General features: G+C 39.5%; 1 protein-coding gene and 1 pseudogene across 3 annotated transcripts in view; both read right to left on the reverse strand.

The window, feature by feature from the left end:
- The window catches only part of NCOA3 (nuclear receptor coactivator 3), a 127568-nt gene that overhangs the window by 90999 nt on the left and 13346 nt on the right, over window positions 1–23223 (reverse strand). The window lies entirely within an intron of this gene.
- LOC120869084 lies at window positions 5535–7300 on the reverse strand (annotated as a pseudogene).

The following is a 23223-nucleotide window of genomic DNA, read 5'->3' on the forward strand; positions in this document are numbered from 1 at the left end:
TAAGCGTATTACAAATTTTGATAAAATACATGTAAAAAGTACATTTTTCATTGTAAGTGAATCTGTTAAGATACAGAATCAGGGGTTCCTCTCCATACCCCACCCCATACATTCAGATATCACAATGAATAATATTCATAAATTGCAGCAGTATTTGTCAATTTATACATTTTGTTTGTAAAATTATAAATAAAACTTGCTGACATGAACAGATAATTAAGTGGAAGAAATTATGGGAAAGTAGTGTCATGCAATTCTTTCAATCCAATCTTAGTTACATGACAAAAATCTCAGTGAACTATCAAAAATTATTTGTTCATTATTTCCCAGAGAGCAGTTTGATTAACCTTCCCTTCTATTTTGATTTTGATGAAAATAGATTCAAAAGCACCTGACAGACCACTTGTTACCCAGCCATTGGAGTCCTTCACTTTTCTAAATCCTGACACCAATATATGTAGTTAACCGTGCGTTTCAAACCCCAGATTTTTCCTTTTTTTGGCTAACATCCAGTGTCAATGCAACACAGTAAAAAGTTAGTCCTTTCTTTTGGCAGTTAGAAGAACAATTGTAAAAGGAGACATCTGGAGAAAAAGACCCTACAAAATCATTCTCAAGCAGACCAACTTAAGAATTTAAGAAAACAAAAGTTTACAAACCTGGAAACTGAAGTCTTTAAAGCCTCATACTTTATAGAAAACACAGAGGACAGAAGAATGTACTAAATGACACCAATCAAATGCAAAATGGAAAGTTTTCCAAGACATAATCTCAGTTTTTCCAACAAATAAACTGCAAGGGAAAGAGAGAGGGAAACAGCAGGAATGCTAAATTAGGAGAGACATGACAGAGGGCGGAAGTCCCTGGCAGCACAATGGTTAGGGCTCTGCGCTTTCATCGCTCAAGGCATGGGCTCTATCCCTGGCTGGGAAACGAAGCTCCCACAAGCGACGCAGTACAGTGCAAAATAAAAACGGAAAACAATATGTGCATCTGATCCAAATAAAGTATAAAACAGTTAGTTATTTTTCAAGCAACTGAATACCTGAACATCCCTAGATATTTGATATTTTAAAAAATTTAAGGTGAGAATTTTTTTAATAGTCCTTATGTTTTAAGACATTTATTTAAATTTTTATGATAGACTAGTATGTTATTTAGGACTTGCTTCAACATAATATTGTAGAAAAAAGGAGTGTGAATAAAAACTGGCCATGAGTTACTAACTGCTGAAGCCAGGAGATAGTTTCATGAGAACTCATTATAGTATTCTCCCTAGTTTTTTGTGTTTGAAATTTCATATTAAAAAGTTTCTTAAAATTATTTGTGCTCATATATCCCTTGGGAAGTTTTCATGGACCCTAGTAAAATCCAAACCCGTATCAAAACACTATGTGCAAGTGAATTTTAACAGCTCCAACTGACCAACATAAATCAGGAGATCAACATGCAGAGAAGCATCTTGATACTCTGAATATTTATGAAATTTTGAAGCTCGAACCTCAAAAAGGGGACCAAATACTTTCTCTGGAATGTTATCATTTAATGTGCATTAGGGTATATTAGCAAGATACACACCAGTAAACACTCCTCTCATCTTTAACACAAAAACACATTTACTGAACTTCCCTGGTGGTCCAGTGGTTAAGAATCAGCCTGCCAATGCAAGGGACACAGGTTTGATCCCTGCTCCAGGAAGATTCCACACACCAGAGGGCAACTAAGTCCGTGCGCCACCACCAAAGCTGGGGAGCCTAGAGCCTGTGCTCAACAACCGAAGCCACTGCAATGAGAAGCCCGCACACTACAAGGAAGAGGAGTTCCCGCTCACCACAGCTACAGAACAGCTCCTGCACAGCAAACAAAGACCCAGCGCAGCCAAAATAAACAAATAAATAATAAAATAAACAATGAAAAAGAAAACACATTTATCAGCTCACAGGTGAAGTTTAAATGATCTAAAACTTGTCAGTAATCTTAAGTGAATTACGTACTTGTGCATACTTAAGTATATGTGTGAATTAAATACATGTATATATACATATATACACTTACATTCTTTTTTTAAAGTATACCCTCCTAACATGAGGCTAGCAACAGGACAAAAAAATCAATACAACAAAATAACATGTCAAAGTGAGTATAAGACTTTGACTTTTATTAACTTCAGTTATCTTTATTCCTTGCCATATAACCTACCTCACAGCAGAAGCTAACACAACATCAAAACACTATAAACCTGGCTAAATATTCACTCAAAAACCTTGCATCTTTTCTTAAGAAGTAAGAGAGGGAGAACTAAGTATCTTTTACATCAGTGCTTTGTTAATCCACATCAAGCAATTTTAAAGTCAAATTTCAAAAACAAGAAAACTGTTTTGTATGTACAGATAGACATCTAGATTTAAATTAAAATGCAGTATTTGAAAGTTCCCAAAATGGCAAGACTATTTCCAACTACAACTGCAATGTAAAGAAAAACTGTTCCATCACTTTAAATTGTCTCCTTACTGATTTAATACAAGATTTTTAAAGAGGAAAGGTACATTTTTCTCCTATACAAAACACCAAAAGAACTCAGACACAAGATAAAAAATATTTACTTAGATAGGCTATATTCCACAATATATGACAAGAAAACCACTACCTGATTACCTCTATTTTAACATGGAAACACATTTATCAACTAACAGGTTAAATGTTTTAAAACTTAATCTTATTTTTAAAATACATTTACTTTTTTAAGAGAAACCTATCGAAAAATAATCTATTGGACATGCTCTACCATCAGCTAGTAATCAATATACTGTATACCTTATCTAAAATGGCAGAAATATTTAAATCATTCACAGCCAAAGATAATTCACTTTTCACTTTCTTCCCTGCTTTTTTTCTTTTTACTTCAAATGAACTCCCTAAAATATTTTCAATTAAAAAAAAAAGGTGAAGCCGAGAAGTATTCTTCCCCCCTTTTATGGCCACACCACAGGGCATGCGTGATCCTCCTTCCATGACCGGGGATGGAACTCTGCCCTTTGCAGTGAAAGCTCAGTATCCTAACCACTAGACCGCCAGGGAAGTCCTGAGAGGGAGTAATTTTTAAACACAAAGCGAACTCTAAGTCTTAGCTTTGTTTAGTTAAGAAATTAACAAAGTATTTAAAGCATAAACTTAGAAATAACCTAAAAAGTAATGCTCAAAATTCTCCATGCTAGGCTTCTCAGTTAGAAAAGGTAGAGGAACCAGAGATCAAATTGTCAACAGCCACTGGATCACAGAAAACGCAAGAGAATTCCAGAAAAACACCTACTTTTGCTTCATTGACTACGTTAAAGCCTTTGATTGTACGGATCACAACAAACTGTGGAAAATTCTTCAAAAGATGGGAATACAAAACCACCTCACCTGCCTCTTGAGAAATATGTATGCAGATCAAGAAGCAACAGTTAGAACTGAACATGGAACAATGGACTGGCTCCAAATTGGGAAAAGAGTACATCAAGGCTGTATATTGTCACTCTGATCATCTAACTACTATGCAGAGTGCATTATGCAGAATGTTGGGCTGGATGAACCATAGGCTGAAATCAAGACTGCCAGGAGAAACATCGATTACCTCAGATATGCAGATGACACCACTCCTTTGCAGAAAGTGAAGAGGAACAAAAGAGCCTCTTGATGAAAGAGAGTGAAAAAGCTGGCTTAAAACTCAACATACAAAAAATGAAGATCATGGCATCTGGTCCCAACACATCGTGGCAAACAGATGGGGAAACAATGGAAACAGTGACAGACTTTATTTTCTTGGACTTAAAAATCGCAGCAGATGCTGACTGTAGCCATGAAATTAAAAGACACTTGCTCCTTGGAAGAAAAGCTATGACCAACCTAGACAGCATATTAAAAAGCAGAGACATTACTTTGCCAATAAAGGTCCATCTAGTCAAAGCTATGGTTTTTCTAGTAGTCACGTATGGATGTGAGAGCTGGACTATAAAGAAAGTTGAGCACCAAAGAATTGATGCTTTTGAACTGTGGTGTTGGAGAAGACTCTTGAGAGTCCCTTGGATTGCAAGAAGATCCAACTAGTCCATCCTAAAGGAGATCAGTCCTGGGTGTTCATTGGAAGGACTGATGTTGAAGCTGAAACTCCAATACTTTGGCCACCTGATGCAAAAAGCTGACTCATTTGAAAAGACCCTAATGCTGGGAAAGACTGAGGGCAGGAGAAGGGGACAACAGAGGATGAGTGGTTGGATGGCATCACCAACTCAATGGACATGAGTTTGAGTAAACTCCAGGAGTTGGTGATGGACAGGGAGGCCTGGCATGCTGCAGTTCATGGGCTCGCAAAGAGCTGGACACAACTGAGTGACTGAACTGAATACTGAACTGAATGTATGGATATGAGAGCTGGACCATAAAGAAAGCTGAATGCCAAAGAATTGATGCTTTTGAGCTGTGCTGTTGGAGAAGACTCTTGAGAGTCCCTTGGAATGCAAGATCAAACCAGTCAATCCTAAAGGGAATCAGTCTTGAATATTCATTAGAAGGACTAATGCTGAATTGATGCTGAAACTCCAATACTTTGGCCACCTCATGTGAAGAACTGACTCACTGGAAAAGACCCTGATGCTTGGAGGGATTGGGAGCAGGAGGAGAAGGGGACAACAGAGGATGAGATGGCTGGATGGCATCACCAACCTGATGGACATGAATTTGAGTGAACTCCGGGAGTTGGTGATAGACAGGGAGGCCTGGCATGCTGTGATTCATGGGGTCACAAAGAGTCGGACGCGACTGAACTGAACTGAATGCTGAAGGTCCAATACTTTGGCCACCCAATGTGAAGAACTGACTCACTGGAAAAGACCCTGATGCTGGGAAAGATTGAAGGCAGGAGGAGAAGGGGACGACAGAGGAAGAGACGATTGGATGGCATCACCAACTCAATGGACACTGAATTTGAGCAAGCTCCAAGAGTTGGTGATGGACAGAGAAGCCTGGTGTGCTGCAGTCTATGTGTGCGCAGAGTCAGACATGACTGAGCAACTGAACTGAACATTTTATCAGCAAAGGATGGATATTTTAAAGGATGGTGCATATATGGAAAGAAGATGGGGGGGGGAGATGTCAAATGCATAGAACAAGCCATAAAAATAATACTGATTTCAACTTATTAACCTGGAAAGATGTTCATCACAGTAGTGGGAATAATAAAAGATTACAGAACAGCATGCAAAAATCTCTTATTTCTAATATATATTAAAAGTCTACACAGGTATGTAGTAAGATACATATAAAACTGTTAGTGCTAGCTTCTACACATATACTTTTATATTGCTTAAATTTCTCTTAAATGTGCATCATTTTAAAAAACATACTACTCCTTACAAAAAATCAGAAAAGATTTTTCCTTAGTGTTAACAATATGCATAAAATAAACTTTAAATAAAATTGGAAACTTTTGAACCTTTGTCAAAGTCTATATTTTAAAACAAATAGTAAGTTATTCATGGTACCATACAAGAATTTTTGAAGACATACATATAGAAGGCAGGAGCACACAGTACCAATTTTTGCCTAAATTAACTGCATTGGGGGGAAGTTACGGTGGGCTTCCTCTCTTACGCTTCTTAATATAAATACCTATTTAAGCACTGTCTCAAGTACTTTAAAAACAAAAACAAAAATCCCTGTAGTTGGTTGAAGGTACATTGGTTATTCACCTAAAGCATTTTTTTTTTTTGAGGGAGACGTACATGACTTTATTAGAAAAGTGAAAAAACAAAACAAAAAACAAACCTCACAAAACACTGTGAGGAGCTGGTCCTCAGCAGATGCCTTGGTGGATGAGGCTGCTTTCGGCTGCACTGGCCTCCCGCTCCCACCGCCGGGCAGGGTCCAGCTCAAAGCAGCGCCACAGTCGCAGGGTCTCACCTGCTGCTGCACATGCCACTGTAGCCCCATCTGGGCTCATGGTCAGACTGAGCCCCCAGGCTGTGTGACCTTTCAGCTCAGCCACCTTGGCCATGGTTGGGTACTTCCAAATAACCAGCTGGTTCTGGGCAAAGCCGTGGCCTGAGATGAGCTCCTTGTAGTGGGGAGACCAGAGGATGGAGCACACCTGGGAATGGGCATCCACGGCACTCAGGCCCCAGAGCAGACGCTCCAGATACGAATATGTCGATCACTTGTGCCCCTGCCAATTGCCAGGATGTTGGACTACCAGGGACACCAAGCTACAGCCTTGCAGCCCCTTGATGCTGGGTGAAGGTCTGCAGAAGAACCCAGCCGCCCTCTCCAGGAGCACTAGGCCACACGCTGACCAAGCTGTCACTGCCGCCACTGGCTAAATGCCGTCCATCCAGGGCCCAGTGCAACCCACACACTTCCCAGCTGTGGCCATGCAGTGTGACCACATGGTGTTCTGCTACCGGAACATCATGGTGGTGGATGTGGCCGAGCGTGAGCCCCTGGACAGGATACAGCCATTCCAACAGAGGGAGCCCACTTGGGCAGAATGACTGGTCATGTTTCGAAGCCGTTTCTGCTGTTGCACATCCCATAGCTGCACCTCGGCACTGCTGGTGCCCACAGCCAGGCAGCTGCCCTCTTTGATCTGGCCCACAGAAGATATATAGTCTCCAGGCTGCTCCATCTGCAGCAGCTGCAAAATGTCACCAGTCCTAGCACTCCACAAGGATACACTGTTGTCCAAAGCCACAGCCAGTACATTCCCAGAGCTCCAATCCACAAGGTCCGGGTAGTAGTCATTCCGGATTTCATGGGCATCCAGGATGCGGTCTGGCAGGGAAGGAATGTAACGGCAGGTCTTCCTGCTGGAGCCCCGAGTGGCCTTCTGGCTATAGAGTACTTTTAGTCTGTTCTGGTAACCCTCTGGGGCATTTTGTGGTTTTCCACTGAGCCGAAGAATCTTGGCTTCCTCCATGTCAAAACCGTTCAGATTCAAAGCCCATGCTTTCTGATGTTCCTTCTTGGTGGGAGTCTAACTGTGTTGCGCTGGTCCTCCTTGCTCAGGAGGAAGCTAGCCACCTCCATCTGGGAAGCACTGTGATGGGGGATATAGTGGTCACCGCCAGGTTTGCTGGGAGTGCTCTGAAGCTTGGAGCTGGATTTGCTGGGAGTTCGGCCTGGGGTCCTGCCTGCGCTGTGGGATCGGTTGGCTGCCTGCATAGGCGATGGGGCCAGCGCGCGGGGCGGAGGGGGGTGCACTGGGGATGGGTGTATCCAGCTGCAGCAGCGAGTGCAAGTCACTCTCGAACAGGAACTGGGCCATGGGAACGTCATCAGTTTAGAGCACGTTCCGATTCCAGACCGGCTTTAGCAGTGAGGACTTGGACGACTTAAACTCTGCTCCAAGCACTCATTCAGTTCAGTTCAGTCGCTCAGTTGTGTCCGACTCTTTGCGACCCCATGAATCGAAGCACGCCAGGCCTCCCTGTTCATCACCATCTCCCGGAGTTCACTCAGACTCATGTCCATCGAGTTCGTGATGCCATCCAGCCATCTCATCCTCGGTCGTCCCTTTCTCCTCCTGCCCCCAATCCCTCCCAGCATCAGAGTCTTTTCCAATGAGTCAGTTCAAGCACTCATTGGCTCCTTCCAAATCCAACTGTCACAACCGTCGCCCTAGCCCATTGGCCTCCACAGCACAGGGGGCGGGTCTTCTGGGGGAAGCTCCAGCTCTCCTAAAGCATTCTTCATTCCAATGTTTTACTTACCAAAAAGATGACCATAATCAGAACTCACTATTGCAAATGGTAAATTATACTTCTAAAGAATTTTACCTTAACTAGTATTTGTAATCTAAGTGACTGCCAAAAGTCTGTCCTCTTTTCATTAAGGTTACTGTAAAATTTTAATTTCACACGCAATTTTATTATTTTAATTTCACATACAATTTTAAAATAATCTGAAAAAGATAAAAATTTCTTAAGGATAATTACTTAAACATCCATAAAGGTTTCACTTAAGCTGAATAAGACAAGTAATGAGAAACTTTCACTGCAATGTAATTTTATAATAGAATATAAAGATAACCTAAGTGGGCAATATCAGAAAAGTGAATAAGTTATATCCACATAATGAAACACTAAGCCTTTTTAAATGTTCACAATATATTGTAACATATAATATGACCTCATTTCCATTTCTTATGTACAGTGTATTCATAGATAAAAGACTGAAAAAGTATACACCAAAATGATCTTTCCTGGGTTGTTTCTTTTTTTTAACATTTTAATTTACCATCACCTACAGAGAACAGATATTAACTTCATAAGAAATGTTTTTATAATGTCATTGAATTTTTTATGCATTATATCCAATCCAAATTGAGAAAAGGAATATTTAACAAATGCTTTCAATAATAACTAATAATTTTTTAAAACCTCACCAAATTGCATTTTTTTGAGACCCTCTGTAACACTAGTTGATTTTATCATGCTCTACAATTAAAGACCTCATTGCTATATCCTATATCCTACACTTAGTACCTGTACCTGATATCAGAGTAGCCTTTCTTGAGGAGACCACTCAAGAAACTGTCATGATAACAATATTTTCTGGACTACTGTAACTTTCTTAATTTGCTGAAACAAAATATGGAGACACTGGGAAGACATAATAATGCATATACACTTTTTAATAAAGCAAATTTCAACTGCATATTAACAAATGCCTATAGCTAGCTACCAACCCCTTCCTCAAACTGTCACTGAAAATTCAATAAAAGTGAATTATTAGGCTGGCTAAAAATATAAAAAGAAATTCCCTTGTACATACAATAAATGGTTAACTACTACTCAGGGATTCTTCATATTAACAGATCACCCTACCTTTAAACAAACTGAAAGTGAACGTCTATCCTGAATGGATTTCTAGAACCAGTTCTAGCCTAAACAGACCAAGAGCTAAAATGAAACCAACAGAGACCAGGGACTTCCCTAATATAGTCCCATGGAGTTTGAAGATGAAAGACAGACTACGCCCCAGAAAAACACCATGCCACAGAAAGGGGCAGGAGAAGAGTTTGAGAAGGATATCCTCCTTTCAAGGAGATACAGAGCATATTTATTCATTCAACAAATGAATAATGAACATCTACCATATGCCTCGCACTTTATCTAAGATCCCTGTCCTTGTGGAACTTATATTTTATCAGGGAAAGGCATATCACCTTTAAACACAACAAATAAGTAAATTACATGGTATGTTAAAAGATCAGTGTTATGAGGGGCAAGGTTCCAGTATTAAATAGGGTGGTGAGAATAGGCCTCACTAGGAGGGTGAGATTTGAGACATACAGAGATAACAAAGTTAGTCAAACAGAGTGAAAAAGCATTCCCCAAAGACGGCACACCCAGAGGCAATACTAAGCCCCATTTGATGAAGAACAGTACTGAACCAAGAGTGAGGAAGAGAGAGAGAGAGGAAGGCAAGGTGAAAATTGAGATCTACCAGGAGCAAAGGGCAAAGGGCATCATACACCAAGAAAGGACTTTCTTACTAAATGAAATTAGAAAACCTGTGCAGAATAAGGAGATAAATGCTAAATCACTTAGGATGTTAAAATATCTGTCCAACTGTTATGTTATTAACAGACAGAACCCCAGTGGCTCAGTGTCTCCTTTAGTGCAGGAGACAAAGGAGACTTGGGTTCAATCACTGAGTCAGGAAGATCCCTGGAGTAGGAAATGGCAAACTGCTCCAGTATTCTTGCCTGGTCCATGGGGTCTCAAAGAGTCAGACACAACTCAGTGACTAAATATATGGAAGTGAGAGAAAAAGGAGCTCAGCTTTTTGTCCAGCACAACTGAAAGAATCAAATCACCAACAAAGGAGACATGGAAGGCTTCTTAAAGGAAATTTAAAAGGGAAGGTCACAAAAGCTCAATTTTAGACATGTTGACTTTAAGGTTTTATTAGAAACCCAAATGGAAGATTTGAGAAGACAGGTGAATATAAAAGTCTACAAAAAGAAGAAAGGCTTATCTCACATAACAGTTGGCAAAGACCCAACATATGTATAGTGTATACCTGAAAGAAGAAAACCAAGGCAGCAGAACAACAGAAACAAAAGATAAAAAAAAACCTGCAAGTCAAGAAATCTATCCTAATGTTGAGAGAAAAAGGAGAGTGGAGGGGGCTTAAAACTACGTATTGAAAGGATTTACTTACTGGAAAAAAAAATGAGTCAGAATAACCAATACCAATACATAACAGCACTATGAAAAAGAGCCTTTGGACATTCAGGTAAAGACAAAAAAAACTAAGTCACTTAGAAAGAAAACCAGACTCACCTCAGACTGTAACAGCAATGCTCTACGCCAGAGGACAATGGAATGACACACACTCTAGAAGGTTGTTTACAATCAGCCAAACCAGCTTGCAAGAAGTGCTACCAGCAAACTTTTAAACAAAGCAGAACTCAAATAATCCTGCTGCCATAGTTAATCCTGGGGAATTTATTTGAGAATGAAATGTCAGACAACTCTAATTACTGGAAAGTTCGTATCAGCATAAAAATAGTGAAACTAGTGGAAATTAAATATATATTTACTTATAGAAGACTAATGTTACAAGGAACATGTTACAATAACTGTATGCTTTGACAATGCTTTTTCTATAATGCCAACCTCCATTAGATCATAGAAAGAGCTAGAGAATTCCAGAAAAACATCTACCTCTGCTTCACTGATCATGCTAAAGCCTATGACTGTGTGGATCACAACAAACAGTGGAAAATTCTGAAAGAGATGGGAATACCAGACCACCTTAACTGCCTCCTGAGAAATATGTATGCAGGTTAAGAAGCAACAGTTAGAACCAGACATGCAACAATGGACTGATTCCAATCCTGAAAGGAGTACGTCGAGGTTATATATTGTCACCCTGCTCATTTAACTTTTATGCAGAGTACATCATGAGAAAAGCTGGGCTGGATGAAGCACAAGCTGGAATCAAGATTGCTGGGAGAACTATCAATAACCTCAGATATGAAGATGACACCACTCTTATGACAGAAAGCAAAGAGGAACTAAAGAGCCTCTTGATGAAAGTGAAAAAGGAGAGTGAAAAAGCTGACTTAAAGCTCAACATTCAGAAAACGAAGATCATGGCATCTGGTCCCATCACTTCATGGCAAATAGATGGGGAAACAGTGGAAACAGTGGCAGACTTTATTTGGGGGGGGGCTCCAAAATCACTGCCAATGGTGATTGCAGCCATGAAATTAAAGACGCTTACTCCTTGGAAGAAAAGTTATGACCAACCTAGATAGCATATTCAAAAGCAGAGACATTACTTTGTCAACAAAGGTCCGTCTAGTCAAGGCTACGGTTTTTCCAGTAGTCATGTATGGATGTGAGAGTTGGACTATAAAGAAAGCTGAACGCCGAAGAATTGATCCTTTTGAACTTTTGAACTGATGCTTTTGGTGTTGGAGAAGACTCTTGAGAGTCCCTTGGACTACAAGGAGATCCAACAAGTCCATCCTAAAGGAGATCAGTCCTGGGTGGGTGTTCATTGGAAGGACTGATGAAGCTGAAACTCCAATACTTTCACCACCTGATGCAAAGAGCTGACTCATTTGAAAAGACTCTGATGCTGGGAAAGATTGAGGGCAGGAGGAGAAGGGGACAACAGAGAATGAGATGGTTGGATGACATCACCGACTCAATGGACATGAGTTTGGATGGACTCCAGGAGTTGGTGATGGACAGGGAAGCCTGGAGTGCTGTGGTTCATGGGTTCGCAAAGAGTCGGACACGACTGAGTGACCGAACTGAACTGAAAGAAAAAGAGCCAAACATCCTGCCTTTCCTACATGAATAAGAGTATGACAGTATTAGCATTTGCAATACCTAATAAATTAGCAGATGAAGGGTACTGATCAATAATATCAAGTATTACAAAGAGAGAAGTAAACATCGTGTGTGTCCTAATAAACCACACCACATAAATAGTCATCTCACTACAATAGCCAGTCTTCAAAATTTTCCCTGGTGATATCCACCTCCTAAAATTCATACCCTTAAAAAAAAAAAAAAAAATCATACCCTTAAGTAGCCCCTTCCCACATGGCATCAGGGCTGGTGTGCAGGACCAAAAGAATAGAGCAGAACTGACAGCATATCAATTCTGGGCTCATAAAGGGCACTGCAGCTTTTTTCCTCCCTATTTCCCTCTCTCCCTGATCACTTGCTCTGGCAGAGTGCTTGAAAGTGAAAGAACATGAAGTCGCTCAGTCGTGCCCAACTCTTTGCAACCCCATGGACAGTAGCCTGCACCAAGCTCCTCCGTCCACGGGATTTTCCAGGCAAGAGTACTAGAGTGAGTTGCCATTTCCTTCTCCAGGGAATCTTCCCGACCCAGGGATCAAACCCAGGTCTCCCACATTGTAGACAGACGCTTTACCGTCTGAGCCACCAGGGAAGTCCTTGAGGAAGTCCAGAGTGCCTTGAGGATAGGCAAAAAACCAAGACCTCTGACGACAGCCATGGGAGTAAGCCATCCTGAAAGCAGATCTTCCAGCCCCAGTCAAACCTTCAGATGACTGCAGCCCTGGGTGACAGCTTCACTGCGACCCACGAGACTTGACGCTAGAACCACGCAGCTAAGCCACTCCCAGACTGCTCTCCTTCAGAAACTGTGGAAGATAATAAATGTTCTAAATCGCTAAAACTGGCATTCTTTTGTTACACAGCAATAGATAACTAATGAACTTGCCCAAAATAACTGAACCTTAATCTGATCAAATCTTGACAGCCATCTACCAATTTATATTAAAAAAAAAATACAGAGAAACAATTTAAATAACATAGGACAATGGCACCCCACTCCAGTACTCTTGCCTGGAAAATCCCATGGACAGAGGAGCCTGGTGGGCTGCAGTTCACGGGGTCGCGAAGAGTTGGGCATGACTGAGTGACTTCACTTTCACTTTTCATTTTCATGCATTGTAGAAGGAAATGGCAACCCACTCCAGTACTCTTGCCTGGAGAATCCCAGGGACAGGGGAGAGCCTGGTGGGCTGCCGTCTATGGGGTCGCACAGAGTCGGATACGACTGAAGCGACTCAGCCGCATACTCAGGGCTTCCCTGGCGGCTGAGACAGTACAGAATCTGCCTGTAATGCAGGAGAAGAAGGCTCAATCCCTGGGTCAGGAAGACACCCCCCAGAGGAGGAAAAGGCAACCCACTCCAGAATTCTTGCCTGGAGAATTCCAAGAACAGAGGAGCCTAGTGGGCTACAGCGCACGAGATCTCAGAGAGTCTCAGTCTCGATACAACTGAGCGACTAATACAACAACAACAAGGATATACTCAGCAAAATCTAGGCAACAAGAAATTCTATAGAAAAAAAAAAATTCAAAAGAAGAGAGGCAAAGCAACCAATACTTTAAAAAGTACGTAAAATACATACCAACCAAACTGCAATGTGTGAATCTTGCTTGGATCTGAGTCAGATTTTTTTTTAAAAGGAGAAGCAACAGGAAGAACTAGAAAATTGAACAGTGACTGTGTATTTGGTGCTGCTAAAGGAATTACTTTAGTTTTTCTACATGGAATTGTGTTATGTGGGGTTGGGGGGGGGATGGGATTTGAAAGAGTTCTTATCTTTTAAAGATTCTTAAGGAAATCATATGATGCCTGGTATTTGCTTCAAAATAATGTGGAGGAAGAAAATATCAGTAACTGGAGATATAAATGAAACAAGATGGGCCATAAACTGATAATTGGTAAACCTGAGTGATAAGTACATTGGAAATACTATACCATTCTACTTTTTTTTAATGTTTGAAATTTTCCAAAATACAAAGCATTTTTTTTAAAAGTCCTTTTTTGTTGTTTGTTTTTTCTATCTATTTTTAGCTGTGCCGGGTCTTCACTGCTGCGTGGGGTTTTTCTCCAGCTGCGGCCCACGGGCTTCTCACTGTGGTGGCTTCCTTGGTGCAGAGCATGGCTCTAGGCTGTGTGGGCTTCAGCAGTCGCAGCACATGGGCCCGGTGGCTGGGGCTTGAGGGCTCCAGAGCACAGGCTTAGGAGTTGTGGCGAACGGGCTTAGCTGCTCACGTGGGATCTTCCCAGACCAGGGATCTAACCCACATCTCCTGCACTGGCAGGTGGGTTTTACCACTGAGCCACTAAGGAAGCCCCCAGAAAAGCAGTTTCACTAAAAGTGGATCAAGAAAATGAGAACCTAACCTGGTGACTAGAATCAGAACAGAATCCTCTAAGCAGAGGAGACTTTCTCCCAATTATAGCTGTGCCTCTTCCTCAAAATCTCTCCTCCAAGCAAGGATATAGAGTTCTGTGTCTCCAGGCTGAAAAGAGCACACATGTATCCTTTTAAATATGAGAGGCAGTTATTAAGTCATAAACTGAAATTACTACCTAAATATATATTAGATCTATTTGGGATGAAAAAGTTTTGGAAATGCATAGTGATAATGGTTGTACAACACTGTCGAGGTACTTAATACTACTCAATCGTACACTTAAAAGTGGTAAATTTTTTGTTATGTATACTTTACCACAGTAAAATTAGGTATATTACATACAAGATATATTAAAAAGCATAATTTCATTTTGTATAAAAATATACAAATTGACTATGAAGAATTTAATGAAAAATATTGGAAAAGAGGACATTTTATTATAAAATGAAGCAATATTTATCTGCAAAAAGGACAATTACTATTTAAAAAGGCAGTGAAGTATTTGCAACAGGTATTTTTCAAAGGCACATGCTTTTTATAATACACGAAATTTATTTTATTATATGAAAATAAGAAAAACTTCAAATAACCTCAAGAAAAGCAGACAAGAGTTTACAGAATAAGAAAATACAAATGCCCTTTAAACATTTAGGAGGTGAGGCACAATGTTTAATCTCACCCCTAATATTCAAGATGCAGATATAAACTTTAATAAAATGTATACTAGAAAACTCACCATAGCACTCTGTGGTTATATGCAACATATCCATTAATGATAAACTGATTAATTATAAAAATGATAGTCTACTTTAACAAAACAACTAGATCTGCATGCGCTGATATGAAACCATTTTCAAAATGTAATGTTAAACATAACTAGGTACAAAACAATTTTTTTTGTACTAGGTACAAAACAATGCTACTCCATGTGCTTATAGCAAATATGTAAATTCTAAAGATACACAGATATGTTTGTAAACATATACAAAAGGAAATGTAACAGTGACTGCCTCTGAGAAAGGAATTAGGAAACAAAAGAAAGTGAAAGAAACCTTCATATGCTTTGGAAAAGTCTGAATTTTGTTAGCCATGTATATATATTACTAATTATATAAAAAGTAAGAAAAAAATGTTCTTAAAAAAATAGGGAAAGAACCTTACATGTGACCTAACGAGGAAGGTTAAATAAAATGGCCAAGACTACCAACAAGATCCAAAACAGAGTTCTCTTGCTTTCCAAGCCTTCATTGTTTTGCTTTTGACTAGTCTGTAAAAGAAGTAATAACACACTCTACAATCTAATGTCGAGTTCCATGTCTGATTCAGGAATGTAACTAGAAACACTGCCAATCATATCCTCCAGAAACATAGTAGACTATTCTTTATGTGCTGTGAGTCTTTAACTAAGAGCTCCTATTTCAAAACACAAGAAATATGAATAACATAGAGAATGTCAACGCTCACTTCCAATATTCACAAGTTCATCACGAACTCTAAGAGCCACAGAAAGTACCTCGGTGATAGTTCAGAAAGTGCAACTGATTGTAAAAATGTGGTAAGAGGGGCATGGCACGCAAGGCATTCGGGAGTTCCTTCTTTTTCACCCAAAGGCCCTTCTTAAGTGAGTATTTTGCCTGTCTACTTGATACCACATGATGTCTTGTACTTTTCTATGGCAGGCACTTCCTTTGCTCTCATACAGACAGAAGAAACTTAATGTACCAAAGTTCTTCATGTTCCATAGTCCAGAATTCCATTTGTAACAAACATTAATACAATTTTAAAGTAAATAAATAATCTCACTAACTATCTCCCAGGAATTCATTTAAATCCTTCCCTAGATTACTCTAGCCTCAAGCCATCTCCCCTTCCTCTGAACTAAAAAAGCAATTATTTGTTTAATTTATTTAGCAATTAATCCTGCATTGCCTTGTTAAACCTCTTTCCTTATTTTCTGAAATGTTATTTAAATCTTCTCTGCTTATCTAACTTTCTTGTTTATTTCTCATCTCCCCAAATAGACTGTAAATAAATTCCTTGAGAGAAAGAGATAAGGCCTTATATCGTTTTGTATCCATATAAAAATACAAACAGGGCTTCCCTGATAACTCAGCTGGTAAAGAATCCTCCTGCAATGCAGAAGACCTGGGTTCAATCCCTGTGTTGGGATGATCCCCTGGAGAAGGGAAAGGCGACCCACTCCAGTACTCTGCCCTGAAGAATTCCATGGACTGTACAGTCTATGGGGTGGCAAAGAGTCGGACACAACTGAATGTCTTTCACTTTCAAAAATACAAACAGAATAGCTGGCACTTATTAAATACAAAGGTTTTATTTATTTAAAAAAAAAATCAGTCACATTAAGAAAGTATTTAAAGCCAGGCCAAGTAAGAACCTTCCAGCCAGAGCTGACAGGCCAATGTACTGTTTTGCTGCCCTGACTCCTGAAGCAATGTGGGGTGGTAAAAAGGCCATGGCCTCAATCTGGATCCTGTAGCTTGAGAACCTATGAACATATCCCATAAATTTCAGCTTCTTCATCTCTAAAATAAGAATAATAATGCCTACCTAACTCTATGATCATTAAATGAGAGTTTATATAAAATCCAATGTTGAGTATTACAGCTGGTATGCCTTATTTTAAAGATTCTTAGTTTTTTTCACTTTTTAAAAGTCAGGTATAGTTGATTTACAATAGAAATTCTTAAGATTTTTTTTTCCTGTTTTTACACCTTTGAAATTAGAGTGTGCTATTGACCACATCCCACAGTTGGCAGCTTTACCTTTTCCTATGTACTGGTAGGTAAAATAATGCATTGTATATCATGGCATCGTAAACTTGATTAAATCTGGTAACAACTGGCATCTGTCCTTCCTCCGTCATACTCATTCAAACACCAACATGTGGATCGGAAACTCATTCAGCAGTAAGATGTACATGCCCCCTAATCCATTCAAAGCACCTAGCACTTTGGTGTATAGTATATGCTCAATAAATAGGAACTGTTGCTACTGTTACTCTAAATTCATTCAATATTTGAATATCAACTACATGCCTGCCACCATTCTCAGCACTAATGATCTAGCAGTGAAAAAAATAACTACCAGCCCTCAGAGAGTTCATATTTTATTTTCCATGGCACAAGAAGGAAAAGCCAAAAGCACAAATGAGTTAACAGATTGTCTCCAAAATTGAAAAAGCTAAGCAAACCGAGACAGACACTAAAACACAATACTTCCTAGACAACACTACACTGCTTACATTTTCTTTAGAGAAAAATCTTAGCAGAAACACAAAATGAAGTCCTGGAAACAAAGCAGGGCATCCAAACTTTCTTCCCCCCTTTATTTAAGTAACAGCTTCCCTGGTGGCTCAGCTGGTAAAGAATCCACCTGCAATGTGTAGACGTGGGTTCAAGTCCTGGGTTGGGAAGATCCCTTGGAGAAGGGAATGGCTACCCACTCCAGTATCATGGCCTGGAGAATTCCACAAACTGTGTAGTCCATGGGGTTGCAAAGAGTCGGACACAACTGAGGGACTTTCACACACATTATTTAAGTAAAGGTTTGGGAAAAAGGAGAAAAGCCAGAACAGATGTTAGAAATAAAAAGGAAAATAAAAAGGGGAGGGGTAGGAGGTGGGGGCATATGCCCATATGCCAAAGTACAGCTAAAGCAGGCACTTACTTTAAGGTTTTCCTCATATCCTGCTCTCAAGCCTGAGGAGTATACGATTAAACAACATTTACTGAATGCCCACAAAGTACTCAGAAAGTTATTAGTCTCAGAGCACATTGCATAAATTCAGCACAATCCAGTAGAAGGATGCTCACTACCTAGTTAGGAAGACTAATTCTAATGAAACAATTTGTTATATATAGCATCTTGTGGTGTATTCCAAGCGCCAAGCTGGGCAGAGCAGACTAGAGGCTTGGTGAAAGAAGTAATCATGAGTTCAAATGAACAAGAAAAACACATAATAAAGAAGCCAGAACTGAACCTTGGATGGGCAGTTTGACAAGAAAGAAAAATGAAACCAAAGGTCTCTAGTAGCTTAAGCCAAAAACTTTTGAGTCACCCCTGATTCTTCCCCTCCTTCTCTCTCTCCAGACCCCACCCGACCCTGCCATGGCCCCACCCTGAATCCATTGCAAAATTCACTGGCTTTCTCTTTGAATATATGCAGAATTTGATCACTTCCTATCACCTCCTCTGCCACCACTGAAGGCCAAGCTACTTTTCCTGGGACCTGAACTATTGGAATACCCGTTAAGAGGTCTCCCTACCTCTTGCTTTCCCAAAGCAGCTGGAGGCATCTCTGTAAAGCCTAACTCAGTTTATTATTTGCTCTCCACTAAAACCCCACAGTGCAGCAGGAGGCACGGGGGGGTTGGGGGGGGTGGTGGTGTGTGTGTGTGTGTGTGTGTGTGTGTGTCCACAAGCAAAGAAAAACAAGTGGGAAGAGACACACAAAACCTTCAATAATGGATGATGAGGTATACTGGTAATCTATATTTGTTCTTTGATAAAGCTTTCTCCTTTGTATTTTTCTGTATTTTCCACATAAAATTACTTTTATAATTTAAAAAATGAAATGCTTTTAAAAAAAAAAAGGCAGTGGAAGGGGGTGAACAATGCTCACGAGATCTTTTTGGAATACCAAAAACCAGAACACCTGCAGCAGTTTCCCACTTTGCTCAAAGCGTCACCACTGCCTGCAAGGCCCACTGTTGCCTCTCGATCGTCTCGACTAGTACTCCTTTGCTCACAGTGCTCTGGCATCCGGCCACTGCCCCTTCCGCAAGTACACCAGGAACACTCTCCTGCCAAAGGGCCTTCCCGCTAGCTGACCCCTGCACACTCGTGCTCCCCACTCTACTAATACTCACAAGGCTTACTTCCTGGACTCTGCTCTAACGTCACTTCCTCAGAGAAGGTTACCATGACTATCCATCTAAAATGCAAGCCCCATAACACAATATACACCCCAGCTTCCAGTCCCCTTATGCATCCTCTTTCCCCCACAGACATTCTGGTCAGTAGTATATCCTGAACATCTAAGGAAAAGCCCAACACATGGCTAGCACTCAATAAATCTCTGTAAAATAAATTGAAACATGAAGGCAGAAATAAAGAGTTCAAGGATTCGGCAAAGTGTGAGGATGTGTGTGTTTGATGGTTCAAAAACTAAAAGAAAATCAATCTGACAGAAGTAGAGAAGCTAGAAGCAAAGAAGCCTTCCAAAGATAAAGGAAAGACTTGGTTAACAGTGAGCAATTAGAAAAAGTGACAGACCTGAAGGATGGAAAGTTGACAAAGGGAAAAAAGGTATGGGCCAGAAGAAAATTTAGGCTGAGAGGAAAGGGATCGAATAGCCAGAGATGGAATGAGGGCTGAGAAGAGGAAGTGCATGAAGAGGACAAGAGAAGGGTTAGAGACACAGGAGAGGTCAGGAGGAAGGGAGAGACAGCATCAGGTAGAGCGGCAGGCCACAGGTCGGGGTGGGGGCCCCTGTCATGTCACAAAGTCGTTCCTGTTCAAACCTAAGAGCCAACAGTTCTGAAAAAGATACACGTCGTATGTCTTTATTTCCAAAATGTGACTTACAAGTCTTAAAACATACAAAGATATGTATGTTCATCTGTTGCATCACTTGGAAGGCTCAAATTCCCCACTGGAGAAGTGAGTTTAAATTCACAAAACCTGAATTTTTCAATTTCATTCCTTAATACCACTATTAGGCATTTGCCATGAAAGAGGTGAAAACAAGGCAGAAATGGGCAATCATAGCACATCTGCAATTTACTCCTCGTCATTCAGCTTCGCCAGTTTATAGAACTGGGCAACCTGGGCTTTTCTCACTAGGAAAAGAGTATAATGTAACTGTGAGCCTTTAAATTTGAAATACCAAAGTAAAAACACGATTACTAGTTTTAATGTAAGGCCTCCTTGGTTCTTTGACAGATTAAAAGGAACCTGAAATAAAGACTAAAATCTTTCTTGAATCACACCAAATATTGAGCTTGAGAAAATTTTTTAAACTTTTAATTTTCTGAGCATTCTTCAACAGAGTATAAAATCCTCTAAAATAAAATTTTACTATTGTGACTAAAAGAATTTTATAAATCTGTATTCTCAGAAGTGTAATATACCTACTGAACATTTAAAAATCAAAATTTGCCTAGAACAGAAATTTTGAAATCAAGGTTTTTAAATAACTTTGCAAGTTCAGTGTTATAGCCACACTACTCAGGCAGAGATGAAACAAACATACAGTATAGTGTGTGAATTTATGCACTGCTCTCTAAACGCTGGCCAGATGCCATTCTATCATTGATAGAGTAGCTTCAAATTCCACCCACAGTGCAACTGCAGTGGCACTGAATCCAGCAGTATAAGCATGCCTTCATGTTATTATGGGAAATAGTGGAAAATTTCACAGGCTGACATCCAGAATGTCTGCGGTTCTGTTTCATATTTCTTTCTTCTTGCAAAGCAGTTATTAGACCAGTAGTTGGATTTTTTTTTAAGCTGGAAATTTCCACTGGCTTTTTAAAATAAGCCTTCTTAAACGTAAACTGCAAAACATTCCAAAGTTATAGCATGACAGAAAGAATAAATCAAAATCAGAAAAGATTTAAAATACTTATCTTCAAATCAGGGTAAGGGACCTGGTAAGTAAATTAGGGTGTCCCTCTATCCTGGTAAGAAAAAAAAGTGTCCAGGAAGATACTGAGGTGATTTAAGGTTGCAATAATGTAATATAAATACTAAATGTGAAAAATAGCACATTGTGAAGCTGCTGATATTTGATCATAAGCTTAGAGAGGAGGCATTCAAAAGCTAACACAACCAGTAGAACAGTAAGGCATAGAAACCTTGAAAAGACAGACAGTATAGCTTGGTGAAAAAGGAATATATTCCAAATTACAGTGAGCCATGAAGATTGGGTTTTTCAGTAAGGGTTAAAGACAGAACAATGACAAGCCTCACAGGTAAGATTCAGAGTTCTTGGCACCTTCTCATTAGGATTATCCCAGACCAAAATATTTGATGTTTTCATCTTAATTTGTAAAAATAAATGAGAATATAAACAAGGACTTATTGTTTCATTTTTATTAAAGAGGTAAAAAGATGTAGTTCCAAACTACCTAAAAATGAAAAATGACTTATAATAGTTAAATACAGTGGCAAATAATTTTCTATGTTTAGGAACTGATATGGCCTAGGTTAATAATTTGTTTCTTTGCATTTATATTAACTAAGAAATGGGATCTATACTACATGGCTGTGTAACTGTTACTCAAGCTTTGGAATGCTTGCTATCCCCCAAAAAGTACATATGACCCAAAACTTGAGCATTAATACAAAGACATCACTAACAACTAATAAAGATCTGTACCACCAAAGACTAGAACACTGGGAGAAAGTATTAGGAAAACATCTGATAAAAAGATGCATATCCAGAATATACATTAAAAACATCAAAAAACAAACCTCTTAAAATTCAACACAAGAATGGGGGAGAGAAGGGGAAGCTATATTGATATAAAACAGATCAGCACAACTAACATCTTTACTCCTGGATATTCATCTGGAGAAAACCATAATTCAGAAAGACACATGCACCCCGATGTTCACTGCAGCACTATTTACCATAGCCAGGATATGGAAGCAACATAAATATTCACTAATGGATGAATGGATAAAGACATGGCACATATATTCCATGGGATATTTGTTGCTGGTTCAGTCACTGAATCGTTTCCAACTGTTTTCCGACCCCATGGACTGCAGTACACCACACTCCACTGTCTTCCACTGTCTCTCAGAGTTTGCGCCAATTCACATTCACTGAGTCGTTGATGTTATCTAACAACTTCATCCTGTGCCGCCCCCCATCTCCTTTTGCCTTAAGTATTTCCCAGCAGCTCTTCATATCCTAAATGGAATATTTCTCAGCCATGGGGAAAAAAAAAAAAAAAACGAAATAATCCCATTTACAGCAACACAGATGGACCTAGAGATCGTCACACTTTGTGGAGTCGTCAAAGACAAACACTGTACGCTTTTAAGAGTCCCAGAAGACAGGGACTCTTAAAAAAATGGACAAGCAAACTTATTTCATAACAGTCACAGATGCAGAAAACAAACTTATGGTTACCAAGGGGAAAAGAATAGGGGAGGGATAAATTAGCAGACTGAGACTGATACACACACTTCTGTATGTAAAATAGAAAACTAATAAAAACCTACTGTATAGAACAGGGAACTCTACTCAATACTCTGTAATGACCTATGTGGGAAAAGAATCTAAAAGAGAGTGGATATATGTAAAACTGATTCACTGTGCTATACAGCAGAATCTAACACAACACTGTAAATCAACAAAAAAAAACTAACATCTTACTTAACAGTGAAAGAGTGACTACTTACCCACTAAGGCTGAGAACAAGACAAAGTTATCTCCCCCAAATTAATCAAATTGGTCAAATGGTTCAATGCAATCAAAATCAAAATCCCTACATTCTACTGGAAGCACTAGCGATTACAGTAAAGAAACATGATAACTGATGTACAAAATCTTCCTAATCAAACTATCTAAAAGCTACCAAAACAAGTGAGTGTGGCAAGATACTAGGTGAATATACAAATCTCAATGATACTTATATACACCAATTATTGAAAGTTGAAATTTTAAAAATACTATTTACAATCACATTTTTAAAATATAAAATTTAGGGACCTCCCTTGCAGTCCAGTGGTGAAGGCTCCATGCTTCCACGGCAGAGGGCACAGATTTAATCCCTGGCAGCAGAACTAGGATCCCACGTGCCATGAGATGTAGCAAAAACAAAAAAATTTAGGCACATATATATGTTTCAGTGATAAAAGCTTTTATAAGATTGTACACTAATAGCTACAAAACACTGGTAAGAGAAATTAAAGAAGACCTAAATGAATGGAGAGATATATA

This window comes from Oryx dammah, unplaced genomic scaffold, assembly GCF_014754425.2.
Source record: "Oryx dammah isolate SB20612 unplaced genomic scaffold, SCBI_Odam_1.1 HiC_scaffold_10, whole genome shotgun sequence".
Lineage (NCBI taxonomy): Eukaryota > Metazoa > Chordata > Mammalia > Artiodactyla > Bovidae > Oryx > Oryx dammah.